We start from the raw sequence: 14,655 nt of genomic DNA on the forward strand, positions 1-14,655 counted from the left end.
ATGTTTGCGGTGTTCCGATACTCCTAGACTAGGAACAAATCCGTAACATCCCTGTGAACATTAAGTTGAGGAGTTTGAAAGAAGTACTTTCAGGTAATGTATCTTTTGTCATAGCTATTAGTGGTTGAGAAAGTTTCTTGTAATTACTAAAGGAAAGAAGCTTAGTCTTGGCAGCATTGAATGTGACCATCCATTTTTATCCCCATTCAACTACAGACTGGAGGTCTTCCTCTAGGGTTTCCGCTATTGCCTTAGATATGTGCTCATTCGTTTTCCTCTCATACCCATTATAGAGCATGGTATCATCAGCAAAAATACCCATCTCAGAGACAATTTTATCAGGGAGGTCGTTGATGAATATCAGGAATAATAAAGATCCAAGGATCGACCTCTAAGACACCTGCATTTATATCATATTGTTTTGACGTACGACCACTGAGGACAACCTGGATTATTCTCTTATTTAAAACTAACCTGGGTGCCCGGCGTTGCTCGGGTGTTTGGAGGTGTTTGTTGAGAAAAAAAAGCTCGAACCCCTAATACGAAGGTGGAAAAGAAAGTAAAAGAAAATCTGACATCTTAGTCGATGTCTCCATGACGCAATCGGAAGTCAAAAGCGTTGAAATTAACCAAAGTTAATTTAACAGTGACGAGGACTTGCAAAAAATGTTAGGGGGGGAAAAAAAAAAAAAAGAAAAAAAAAAAAAAGCCGAGTTTAGGGTGAAGCAATAAATGATTTTGGCCAATTTTTCGGTATTTGTCGGAGACATCAAGCTCCAAAATGATACCGATCTTGTCAGGATCTGTCGCCTTTGTCGAAAGTTTTTGCGAGACATACAAACATACATTTAAACAGACAGGTGAGATTTATATTAGAAAAGGATTTAATTATTGCAGTATTCGTCTAGTAATACCATATGATATCATTTTCCTGATAAGACCATCACGGCCACCGAGATATAGAAACCATCCACTTACTGTTATATTTTGTTAGATTAAAATTATCCCAATGTCCAATTATTATAATAATTGCAATTATATAATTATCCAAATGGACAATTTTTTTTTTTTTTTTTTTTTTTTTTTTTTTACATAGAGGTCACCACTTATCAAGGCCCAGAAGCCACTCGGGGGATAAGGATTATTGCATGTACAGTAATCAATGGGATAGTATCATAGTAATCCTTAGTATTGGAGATTTGATAAAGTGTCTTACTTAAGAGGGCAGTTCATCAAGAATTTGTTTATGCTGGACTTGAAGACATCCAAGTTGTAGTCAGGTGGGAAACAGGCAAACGGAAGAGAGTTCCACAGTCATGCACTTTTAAGAAAGAAGCTTTGTTCATAGAATCTACGCTTTCATTTAGGCAGAGATAAAGAGTGGGGAAAATTAACGACAGTGGTTTCAGCTAGACAGGTGTTTATCATGAAAGATTGGCAAGGGGGGGGCAGAGTTTGGAGCTCTGGTGAGCACTTGCCATAGAAATAACGATAAAGACAGGCTCACAACGTCTCTTCTGTGAGAGAAAGGTTGCAGGGAAGAGAAATAGGCATCTCTCACTAAGCCACAAAATCTATTTTGTACTCTGTCAAGGCAGGATAGGCCGTTTTTAGCAGCTCCTGCCCAGATGTGGCAGCAGTACTCCATCTTTGGATGTACTTGGCTTTTATATAGATAGAGAATTGCATCAGTAGTGAGATATCTTCTAGAGCGGTAGAAGGATCCCACCATCTTCCCAGTGACCTTGGCAACAGATTTGATGTACGTGTTCCATTTCAGATCAGGACTAAAGGTCAAACCTAGAAGCTTGTCAAAACATGGAGCCTCCCCAAGATGAGAGCCATCCATTTCAATTGATGCCAGATGGGGATCAGAGCGTTGATGATGTAAAGATAGGAGCTTGGTTTTAGATGCATTAAAAGTAACCAGCCACCTCTTTCCCCACTGTACCACGCGCTTAAGATCAGAGGAGAGAGAATCAGAGAGAACTTTGTCATTTACGGTCTTTGATGTGTTGCCATAGATGGATGTGTCATCAGCATAGATATCAACAAATGATTTAAGTATGTGTTTTGGGAGATCATTGATGTAGATCAGGAAGAGAGTTGGGCCCAGGATGGACCCCTGAGTGACTCTAGCATTAATACTGAGAGCCTCTGATTTCTGTCCATCAACCACCACTCTTATGAGCCTATCAGAGAGAAATGATTTAATGATTGAGAAAACATTTCCAGTTATACTGTAGCTGGAAATCTTGTGAAGTAGGCCCTTATGCCATACCTTATCGAAGGCCTTTGATATGTCAAGAGAAATTGCCCTAGAAAGGAAGCCTTTGTCGAGAGATTCACTAATCCTATGGGATAGAACCGTTAGCACATCTGCTGTAAATCTAGCAGAACTGAAACCATATTGTATGCCACCAAGAAGGTTATTTCTCCTGAGGTGGTTGACTACTTCTCTATTTAACATGGATTCCAGCAGCTTACTCATGACACACAGGAGACTTATTGATCTGTACTGAGAGGGAGATGACTTATCACCTGAATTCTTAAATATAGGGCATACTGATGAGGTTTTCCAAGGTGTTGGGAAGCACTTATCCTTAAGGCAACGCTTAAACAGTTTTGTAAGTATGGGGGCAAGTTCTGGTTGAAACTTTTTCAACACTATAATTGGAATGCCGTCAGGGCCAGTTGCTTTACTGGAATCAAGGTTCTTGATTAGTTTGGCGACCTCACGCACAGATATTTGTATGTTGCATAGCGTGTTGTCTGTTATAGGAGGGAATACAGGCAGTTGATGGCCTTCGTTGCATAGAGTAGAATTAGCTGCAAAGTTCTTGGCAAATAGTTTGACCTTGTCTGATGCTGACGAGATGACCTCAGGTCCATTGATGATGGTTGGGATAGAGCACGTGCTTCTGTTCAGGATCCTGTTTGCTATTTGCCAAAACTGGTGGGAACCAAACCCTCTGCTCAGCTACTTTGAATTTAACGGACTGAGCATATAGCTCTCTTGCATTTTTTTATTACTCTTTTATAGTGGTTGCTGCCAGTCCTGAAGGCAGCTTTAGTCTCAGTACATCAATTACGTTGGTAGCTATGGAAAAAGTGATTTCTGTATGCGATGCCAGCAGCACATTCTGAGGAGAACCATGACTGGCTGTTAGGTTTTTGCTGGAAATTTTTGGATGGGATGAATCGGTCTATGCCTACAATTAACCATTCGGTCAGGTCTGATACTATAGAGTACACATCCTTTTTAAACATGGAATGCAGAGATAGATCAGATATAAGTGTACGGAAGCTATCCCAGTCAGCCATAGAGTATCAATATACAGTACGGTGGAGAGGTACGTCTGAAGACTTATTACATTTCATTTTTATCTTAACTGATACAACGGCGTGGTCGGAGGATCCCAGAGGAGATAGAATGGAACATGAACATAGCTCAGGGGAAGTTGTGAGAAAAAGGTCTAGAAGGTTTGCATACTGACTGGTAGTATCGGGCACACGGGTGGGTTCGTGAACAATCTGAGTGAGGTCATAGACAATGGTAAAATCATGACAGAACCTCCCCTCATCATCTGTATAATTTGAGTGGGTCAGCCATTCCATATTATGAACATTGAAGTTGCCACAAATGTGAATGTTAGTCGAAGGATGAGCAGACAGGATGTGGTCAATTTTCTCAGATATAATCTTAAGGTAGTAACCCCACTATTGTGAGGGCGATAAGTGCAACCCGGAAGCACATATAAGGTAAATTAGAGTCTTCTCTGGAGATATCCCTACTGTATGGAAAGCCATCTTTAATGTAGGCACATATTCCATGCTCATGGCGATCTTGGGGGTCAGATTTAGATGCTAAGTTAGAGTATCCTTTAATTATGAACTCATCTAGGGAATTGGTCGACCCTATGCCGGTTTCGCTTAGGAAGAATATGCCCGGTTTTGGCTCCTGTAATTGGGTTTCAACCCCTGAAAGATTGGAACATAGACCCCTGATGTTGGAGAAGGAGACATGGTAGTAGGGGTCTACATTGGAGGATGGGGTTCTAGGTTTATTCGTGTTTTTTTTTCTGGAGATATTTCATGTTGAGGTTTTGGGATTTGTGGAACGGGTCGACAGACTTGGTTAGAGCAGGACAGAGAGGGAAAGTAGGAGAGAAAAAGACAGGATTTTTTTTTGTAGCACATAAGGTAAAGCCGTAACAATTACCCACTAGTATGGCATCGAGATGCCCCACCAGAAAGTACTGCATGGTTCAGAATCCACTCATCAAATGGCAATACAGCAGCCCCAGTACTCTGAACCTGCTGATAGGACAGCCTCCTTAGTGGTTAATTCAAGGTTATGGTCCTTAACTATCAGGCAGATAACATCAGCCTAGATGAAACGCTTATCTCCAGCACCCTTACTAGTGACATGGCCACAAGGATAGACATAGAAACAGAAAATTTCCGACATCTCAGGCTACTTTTCACGATTTATAGTACATATAAGCAAGAGAGTAAAACAATATCTTGAGACCGCGACACTATTCTAACAAAGAACCATACATAGCCTATCTTTATTTACGAAGGTTATAGTACTGTTAAGTCAATAAAATACTTCACCTTGTTTTTAATATTTTAATAACACAATATACAAGTCCACTCACGCAGAGGAAAAGTATGTTAGGAATGTGGTCGGATATAAGTCAAAAGAAGGAAAAAAAAAAAAAAGCAGAAAGCTATTTGCTCTAATGAACAGTGAACAATACAAATAGAATAACGGTGAGTCCCACAAGAAAAAAAAAATTTTTTTAGTAAGCAATGATATTAACACGTGTAAACGACATGAGTAAAGAAAAGAAAGATTTCTCACACTCACAATGGCAAACAATAGACATTTTCGGCTAGAGTTTTATTTCTCCATCTTCAAAAAACAACAAAAAAAAAAATCCGCTTTTATTGATTACCAGTATCTACCCGGCGTTTCCCGGGAGTCTTTACTCCATTTTATTTCACTTTTTAAAAAGGTTATGTACAAAAATTCAGTACGCAAAGTTAAGACGCCGGAAGTGGACTCGATTTACCCAAATATGGAACGGAAGTCACTAAGCATTAAACGAAAAACGAAACCATATGGAACCACTTCGTTTTATCATGAAACAAAAAAAAATAATTAACTTTGCGTACTGAATTTTTTGGACATATCTGAAGAGTAACTTATCTTACCTTTGATAAGATTTGTTAGATATTTGGATTTTTGACCACTTTTTCGAATCTTGATTCGAAAGCACATCTCAAATTATTTCGGATTAAAACAAATTACTATTTGCCAGCCTTAGTAAGCTAGAGTACATTTTACACGTTATATTGAAATAATGAAATCACGTTCAGCAGCGAGCAGCGCCGCAGAAAAAAGAAGAAAAAGTTTCGGGATCAACAGATTAATCGTAAATAAATGGCCACGATGTTTCTTTACATCTCTGGAGTTTCGATAATCACTTCAAAATAAGAAATAAAACAAAATGGAGCGCTTTTACACTATTGGAACGAGATTTTGTCGATAAATGGAGTTTCCAGAGTTTAAAAAAAATGGTTTCTGATTATTTTTTTTGTCGATTCTAATAAATTACAACAGTAGCTTCCAAATTATGCAGTCGAAATTACCTGAATATTACTATATATATTAATTAAAAAAAAAAAAAAAAAAAACTTTAATGCTGATAGCAGGTGAAAAATTGCAGCTATCTTGTATGAATCGAAACGGAAATGAATGACCTCCCTTCTGTGTCTTACGATCATTTTCAAATTCTATTTTTATTTTCTTTAATAATTTTCTACTTCCTCGATTTGTGATTTTTGTATATAATCATCTTAAAAATACGATAAGTAGACACCAACACCATTGTTTTCGTGTGAAATTCAGTATTACGATTTCCGAAATTTCGTCTTAGAAGCGCCCAAAAATGGTGGTAGCCCCCCCCCCCCCAATAAATGTCATGGCAACATTTATTAAGTGGGTTTCTACCATCGTTTAATTCTTATTTTGAAGTCTTTGTCGAGACTTCAATGACGTCGTGGATATTTTCTTGTTCTTCGGTACCGTTCAGTCCATTGTTTGTTTTTCACTAAAAATTTATCCAGTTAGGTAGAAAAGTAACATGTCTTGCCTTTTAATTACATTTATTTGCTATATATTTGTTTTGTGGCAACTTTTTCGTACCTCTGTGGATTGTAAAACAAACCCAATAAAAATAATAATTCAATGTATAATTATCAAAAGTTACGCTGAAACGAGAAATACAGACACACGAGAAGTTGTCATACAAATATTGAAAACAAAATATTTGTTCAATATGTTATTAAAAACATGGCGACACTTATACTCAACATGGAGAAATATGAATCAAAAGCAAGTGTTTGTTCAATGTTATTGAAAACATTCGAGATGCGCGATTTACTTTTAAGAGGATTTTAGTAAAATAAAGTTTAAAAATTGAAAATTTTACGATGCATTTTTTTTATATATAAAAAGTAAATGTATGTAAGCTTACATTTGTAAGTTGATTTGTTTTTGCTAAATGTTACCGATAAATTATTTTAAAAGGAAATACAGTTGAGAAATTATTCAAAACTATTTTGGTGACGTTACCATAAATATTGGTTGTGAATGAAGTAATCAGAAGCCAGACATCGTGTTCAGTAATTGGTTGTGCATACTTTAACACTAACAGATATTTAGGCGGACGTGAACGAGCTTTCCCCCCTGCCGTAAAATTAGTTCTTTTTCACGTTTTGTTTTGGTCTTTTTTCGCAGATTATCGTCGATAACAGACATAACTTTCACATTAGCAAGAACATTTTTTAAGAGTTTATTTAATGACTTAACGTAGAGGGGGGGGGGTCACTTATAAAGTTCTATTAAATTGATATTCCACTTTTTTGGTCAATTTTGTGGTGTAAAAGAAAAAATTAATAGAACGTTATAATTTAAAAGTGATCTCCGACGTTAAAAGTCATTAAATAAACTTAAAAAATACTCCTGCTAATATGAAAGTTTCTGTTATGGATGATGACAATCCGCAGATAAAAAAAAAAAAAAAAAAAACTAGGCAAAATTCATCCCAAAGCAGTATAAAATGCTAAAACTATATATACAAATGTAGGCAAATTTGGGCATATCTTTTTTACCAATTGTCATAAAATGTTAACCGTAGAATACTAAAAGTATTATAATCTTCAAAAAGCCTGCAAATTTTCATGTAGTTTCGTCCCATAGAACCAAAGATATGAGCATTTCAATATTCAATTTGGCTACCAGTATGAATATATATTTCCCCAAAACCTCTGGAGAAATTAAAAGTTGCTGTGGTTTCAAATGATCTGAAATAACAGCAAGGGAGACTTGATTCCAAATATTTCTCTTGTTACATTTCTCCTCTGTTGGAAATAGGGTTTGCTGTTATTTCAGATAATTTGGAACCATAGCACCAAGCTTCAATCTCCCCTCCTCCATCAAGGCCAGAGGTTTGGGCAAATATCAGTGGTATTTTTGTAACTCATATGCAAAACATAAAAAAATGACTATGATTGAAACATTTTATGGCTGTAAAAAAGGGTAAATATATAGGCTTTGGATGATCCCTTAATGTGCAACCTTAAGGGCAATGGGGCCCACTACTACACAATTCAGGCAATCACTTTTCCAACGAGCCTTCATTTGTTGAATTCTGATCACATGAATATTTGCAGGTTTTTTGAAGATTATAATACTATTCTATGGTTAAAATGTAATAAAAAGGACTTATATTTTCAAACCAATAAAATATGCCAAAATTTGTGTGTGTATGTGTGTGTGTGTGTATGTGTGTGTGTGTGTATGTGTGTGTGTGTCCTGGAAAGCCAGCTTTAGTTTTGCTGCTTTGGGATGAATTTTGGGTACTCATGCATGCAGTCATGCACTTATTGATCCGTGCTGAAATAACGTTATTATTTAAAAAAGCCATTCTTAACATGGGGAGGGGAGAGTGTTTTGTACCTAATATGTACTTTAATCTTACAACTGAATTTAAAAAAAAAAGTGATTAAACTTGGAAATACGATTTTAAAAATAGCGCGGATCAGTAAGTGCATTTAGCACCGAATTTTGTTAAGATTTTGTTTTGCTTAGCTGTCTCCCTTGTGGCATTGCCAGGCCACTAACAACTCAAATTTTAAAGCGCAAATAGCTCACAAATGGGCGAGTAAATGTGGAAATTAAAATTAATTGTTTTTACTTATTTCTCAACTATTTTTAACAAAACAATAGAAACATTTGCATTTTCAAAAATTAGTTTTAAATATTACAATTAATCAGTGTTGTAGGATTTTTACACAAAAAAATTCCAGCTTCCATACTACAAATTCCGCATCCTAAATTCGTTTTCAAAACACGACATTCGAATACAATTATTTCATTTGTAATTTTAAAATTGCATTGCAATTTAAAGATGTGTTAACAGAGTGGAAATAGATTTAATATCAAGTCTTTTAAGACAACGTCTTTCTACCAAGTTTTATATTTAAACCCATTTCTTACATTTTGTTTTCTCTGTGCTAATGCAGAGAATGATCCGCGCTATTTTTTAAATCGTATTTCCAAGTTTAAAGTTTTTTTTTTTTTTATTCAATTGTAAGGTTGAAGTACAGAATAGGTACACCCCCCCCCCATGTTGAAAACGGCTTTTTACGTCCGGATCACTCTCTGCACTAGTACCGTTTTCTCTTATTGTTGTTTCGGATTTTTTTTTTTCTTTACACTCGTGCATTTTATTTTAGAGCTCCGTTCGCACAAGAGAATTAACATTAACAACTCCTTCTCTTCATGCTAAGAATGGCTTTCTAGATTTCCTTGGGGGATGTTAAAAATGCTAATATTAAAGCTAACGGTACTTATGCACTTGTGTTACCATGCTAAAATGGTAACATTTAGAAAACATTCTCCGTGTTAAGAATGGCTAAGTAACTATTCTATACTTTCACCTAACAATTTAATAAGACGTCATAAAACTAGAATTGGTAAAACTAATTGGTAACTTGAGAATACATTTAAAAAAAAAACACGGTAAAAAAAAGCAAAAAAAAAAACACGGTAAAAAAAAGCAAAAAAAAAAACACGGTAAAAAAAAGCAAAAAAAAAAAACACCAAGTCAGCAAAATCAAATATGAATAAAAATTCAAGAATCGATATTTTTTACTGTTATCGTAAAATAATTTTAAAACTAAAAAAAATCAATATACCTAATCGTATTTTGGAATTAAAAAAAAAAAAAAGAGGGGGTGGATTTGGGACGCTGAAAGCATACACAAGCGATAAATTTGTGTTTTGGGAAGTGGAAATGCAATTAAAAACATTTGTCAGTTTCAATTAATTAAAATTTATCCGTGTTTTTTTTTTTTTTTTGTTTTTTTTTTTAACATTTGATCAACACAAAATAATACTGGGTTAAGTAAATATTAAAACAATGTATTCATCTCTTGTGGCCACTAGAAAAAAAAAATATATCGTACCATTTACATACGACGATAAATACAAAGAAACAAGAAAAACAAATTCATTCCAAACAGCAATCGATGCTAAAAACAAAAAAATAAATCATTGTCATGAACATTCAAGTTATTAAAGGTGAATATAAAGACAAAGAGGTTTAATTAGGAGACATAAGGAATAACGTTGGTGTTATTTTTAAATAAAATTCATAGAGAAACGACTCGACCCCAAGAAACCAGAAACTAAAAAAAAAAAAAAAAAAGGGTACAGGGACACACGTAAACGAATAACAATATTAAATATATATATATATTTAAAACTCGAAATAATGTCACAAATATTTATCATTATAAACACAATCTGCAAAAATGAAATAAAACGCACTAACTTGTCACAATTGTTAAGTAGTCCGACATTTATACAATTTTTTTCTTTCTTGCTTTTAAGTCCTACGCATCTATCATTTCGACATTCTTATGTGTGAGGTCAGCAACTTGGATGACACCTCTCTCTCTCTAGTCACCTAGTGTGAAAAACAAGAATATAGAATTATCTCCCCTTAACATCCTTTGGTATATAGGAAGTGGCGTGGTATTATCGTTATAGAGATTGTGGGCTCGGCGTACCGAGTTCGAGCTCTTCCACGTTCATTACTACCTTTGAGTAAGATATAAATCTATATATTATTCCTCTAGCTATGGATTAAATAGGGTAAATTATACTCTCCAGCCTTGGTTGTGCAATTAATCTAGAAAAAGAAGAAAAAATCTCTGAAATAAAACCTTGCCTCTCCATGAGGGCTGAGTTAAGCACAAGGTTGATTCTCAATATAGGGAAAATCTAACTTTGGGTTGCCTTAGTCTGGAAGGGTCTCCTTCGCTGACCGAGGACAAAAAAAGATGAAGTTTATTATGAGAACAAATAGTAACATTACTCTTTATCACAGCTTTGTTTCCAGTCAATTGAACTTCTCCTTGTTCAGGAGAGGCGCGGTTAGAGATTGCTTAACATTTGCTTCACTATAAACTCCCCATGCAGACACCATTATTTCTTGAGACTATAAGGATTTTTTTTCTTATAGCCTATCCAACATTACAACTACAATTTTTTCTTATAGCCTATCCAACATTACAACTACAATAACACAAGTATAAAAAGAATTATTCTTAGAATCATTACATAGCAGATATCCATGAGGATGGAAAATAAATATTTTATTTTCTCTTGGATGTTATTTGGATATCAGAAATCAGGCTTGCGGGGGTAATAAAAATGTTCAGTCCTTGTTTAGGAAGCCATCCTCCCAGTCTTTGTCTCCACCTTTCAAGGAGTACGGATATGTTTATTGTTTCTCTCACCTATGACACCTTCACGTAAGAACACCAACTGTTTTGAATGTAGCTATTTTTGCACCCATACAGCGTTCCCCCTTCTTTGGGGGGGGGCAGATTTCCCAATTTAAACTCGATCTTGTGCCACACCACACATTGGTGCGGCTGCAAGTAAAGACAAACTTTTTAAAATTATTTGAACTACTGTTCTCATCTTGAATGTTATTTTCACAACGTTTTGGCCGATGTAACCTTCAAACTTATTCAGGTGTGTAGCACAATAGATAAACTACTAAGTGATAATCAGTTCTAGTTTTGATTTTTGAGTTGAGACATGGAAGGAGGGAAGAGTCAACTCAAAAATGGATTCAAAACATCAAGGAGGACACCAGTGACTTACCAATCCAACAAATTTTAAAAGATGTCTCAGATACCTTCAGTCTCAAGTCCTGAAAGCCCTTCTAGAACTTAAAAATAAAAAATTTCGACCCAATTGAGACATGGAAGGGGGGATGGAGAAACAATACTCCCAAAGGAGAGAACATCATTGATAACCCAATTTTGTGCCTGCCAAATAGTAGGAAGCAGTGGGTAGCAACAAACCAGATCAGAACAAGACACTGCAGGACTGCAGTAAACTAATGCACGTGAGGTCAAATAGACTCTCCAATCTGCCCAAAGTGCAAGGAAGCTCCCCTCCAGAACACAGACCACCAGTTCCTACACTGTCCAGTCATCTGACTGGAAGGAGGCTATGTGATAGCCCATCTATCAGAAGACAATTTCTCAGACAGCTCAAAAAATAGTGGTATAGAGGTTTTACCCATATGATATTACTAATAGTTCTAGTTTTAAGGTTAAAGGCTAAATCTTCAATACAAGTAATACTACGAATATAATTAAAACTTACTTGACTTCTACCCAGACATGACTGATGGAACAAGAACAGTCTACTCACCATGTATTAAATAAAGGGGTCAGTTTGAAATTCTGTGCAGATTCCTGAGTTCAATATAAAGATTACAGAGTTCGGCAAGATACACTTGAAGAAGGTCAGAGGTTACATAGACCAAAATGTTATGAAAATAACATCCATGATGAGAACAGTAGTCCGAATAATCAAAATAATGTAAAGGATATACCTTGATTTTTATGAATGTCTGATTGTTAATTGTTACTAGTGTCACCATTTAAAAAAAAAAAAAACGCCTACATTTTTTTTTTTTTTAAATTTTAATTTGAAATTACAGATTCTTGGAGTGTTTAAGTAAATCTAAATAAAAATAATTGTATCAATATTATTATTTAGTATAGTTTTTTTGTTGGTCACTTATAAGCTCTAAACTAACATGACAGAATTGGACCAAATTTAGCATGAAGCACCCTTAAGATTCCGGATGTATTATTGGAGTAGGGCAGAGTAAAATATCAATACTGCTACTATTGCTAATACTAAAAGTAATTTACAGTCTTAAAATTGTCCAACTGGTGGGGTTCCTTGCCCGGACCAGATTTCCTTGTCTTCCCTCAGCTGCCTCAAATCTTCAGGATCACACTTAGCATCATGTGCAATTTGATGGACGTACATGGATCTAGGTCATGCGCTCGTACCATGGAGTCCATAGCAATACATTTCTCATCAGCTCTTGCTTGCTCCTCTGACCGGCAAATCATAGAAGTTGCTTCCTGATGATAGTAGATATGGCAGGTAGGTTGCCATAAAGTTGCTGCTTCATGGGATGATCTTGTCAAGATATATTTAACACTGTTCATAGCATACAGTCGTACATGCCATCTAGCTTTCTTTCTAATCTTTTGGTGAGTGCCCAGGTTGTAGCACCATAAACAAAGACGGACTCCACCACTGCTCTGAAGAAGTGCCTTTTCAGTTTGTCAGTTAGCATTGAAGTGCATATTGACTGCAGATTATCCAATGCAGCCTATGCTTTTGATATGCAAATTTTGATGTCTCTCTCTGTGGAACCTATGTTGCTGCACAGGAACATAAACTCAGTAACTTCTTCCAGTGTTGTTCCATCTAGAGCAGTGATCTCCCCCTCCGCATTGAAAGTCATAAACTTTGTCTAATCTTCATTAATGTAAAGAACAATGCCATGTGCAAACTTTTCTTGTTCATGTAATTAGTTTAGTCTTAAAAAAATGACTAAAATTTGAATAAATTTTCCATAGAGCACCTTGAACATGCAGGATGTGTTATGGAACTCACTACTGCTATTACTACAAAGCTATAATACCACCACCACCACCACCACCACCACCACCAACAACAACAACAACAACAACAACAACAACAACAACAACAACAAGAAAGAACTTATGGTAAATCAGATATATACACACATACTAACACTCGTGCACTAGTGGCATAATATCTAAGCAGCAAGAGCAGCAGGGAAGTGATGGTGGCTGTAGTTAACAATGCAGGCTGAGAACCTGTTGTGCCAAGTTCAACTCTGCCGACCTCTTCCACATATCTACATGCTCAATAATGAAAAGTCTCAAGAAACAATCTAAGATTAAACCTAGAACTCTCCCAATGTAGACTCCTACTACCAGGTCTCTTTCTCCAACATCAGCAGCCTGCGTTTCAACCTTCCAACGGTTGAAATCCAATTACAGAAGACCAAACCTGTGCAAAACTGGCATTGGTCCAACTATTTTCCTAGATGAATTCGCAATTAAAGGATACTCAAACTTGGCATCAAAATCTGACCCCCAAATTCGTCATGGGCATGGAATATGTGTCTACATTAGAGATGGCTTTCCATGTGCTAGGGACATCTCCAAAGAAGATCTTAAATTGTCTTATATGTGCTTCAGAGTTGCACTGGCTGACAGCACTGCTTTATATTTGCTCTCTATCGTCCTCATAACAGCGGAGTTACTATAATTGAGAGGATCTCCGAAAAAAATTGACCACATTCTGTCTACTCATCCATCAGCTAACATTCACATCTGTAGAGACTTCAATATTCACAATGTTGAATGGCTGGCTCACTCAAACAAAATGGATGACTAGGGTTATGGTTCACGAACTCACACCCGTATACCTGACACTGACGGACAGTTAGCAAGTCTCCTTTGTTAGTTCAGTTAGAACTTCGTATGACATAGGATAAATGTGTGTTACTGTTGGCCAGATGCCATATTGAATATCTACTTGAGACAATGGACATAACCAAATATATAGAAGGCCACCAAATTCGATAACTCGAACTTTAATATGGCTGGTGTCTTCTGGTGGTAGGTGTAAGTCAAAGTTCCAACAAAAAAACAAAAAAAAAAAACCAAAAAAAAAAAAAAAAAACCGGCTCTTTAACACAGCAAGTCTCTTAGAATTTCAGTAGAGGCTCCCATTTTTTGAAACCTGTTTCTGTCCATTCAATTTGGATTTCTTCCTTTACAAACATTTCCTTTACTCTGGCCACATTAACTCTCAAACATCTGTCACTTACAAGATTTTAAGGTCTCTACCAAAGATGTGTTGTCTGTTTTGCAAAGTACTTCGAGCAACTTGGGTAGTCTGAAAATTTCTTACAGTATGGCAGCTATCATTCTATCACCGCATCAGAAGCTTTATTGAGTGCAAACGTCTCGGATACCAATGGGCTTTTTGTTACTCGGTCAAGTATTTTTGATGACCAGCATATAGAAACCAGTCTATTCATCTTTCCTATAAACGAAGATGGTAAATCCACCCTGTGAGGAACCATTCTCCAAGCTGGCATAGGTAGCATCAGAATAGCAAACCACACTTAAATCTGAAGGATTTCCCAGCTG

At 36.1% G+C, this 14,655-nt stretch overlaps 1 protein-coding gene across 2 annotated transcripts in view; it reads right to left on the reverse strand.

Moving 5' to 3' along the window:
• Positions 1-10,060, reverse strand: part of LOC145293288 (protein limb expression 1 homolog) — a 54,711-nt gene extending 44,651 nt beyond the window's left edge. The window contains exon 1 of one of the 2 annotated variants that reach the window (XM_080139891.1): positions 9,912-10,060. The gene's annotated coding sequence lies outside the window, so the exon portion shown is untranslated. Of the gene's footprint in view, positions 1-4,876; positions 4,898-9,911 lie in introns of those variants that run through there. The other variant, XM_080139892.1, reaches the window with a different exon arrangement.
• Between the last annotated feature and the right edge of the window lie 4,595 nt (positions 10,061-14,655).

The sequence above is a fragment of the Euprymna scolopes genome, chromosome 14 (genome assembly GCF_053919585.1).
Source record: "Euprymna scolopes isolate OS-2025 chromosome 14, ASM5391958v1, whole genome shotgun sequence".
Lineage (NCBI taxonomy): Eukaryota > Metazoa > Mollusca > Cephalopoda > Sepiida > Sepiolidae > Euprymna > Euprymna scolopes.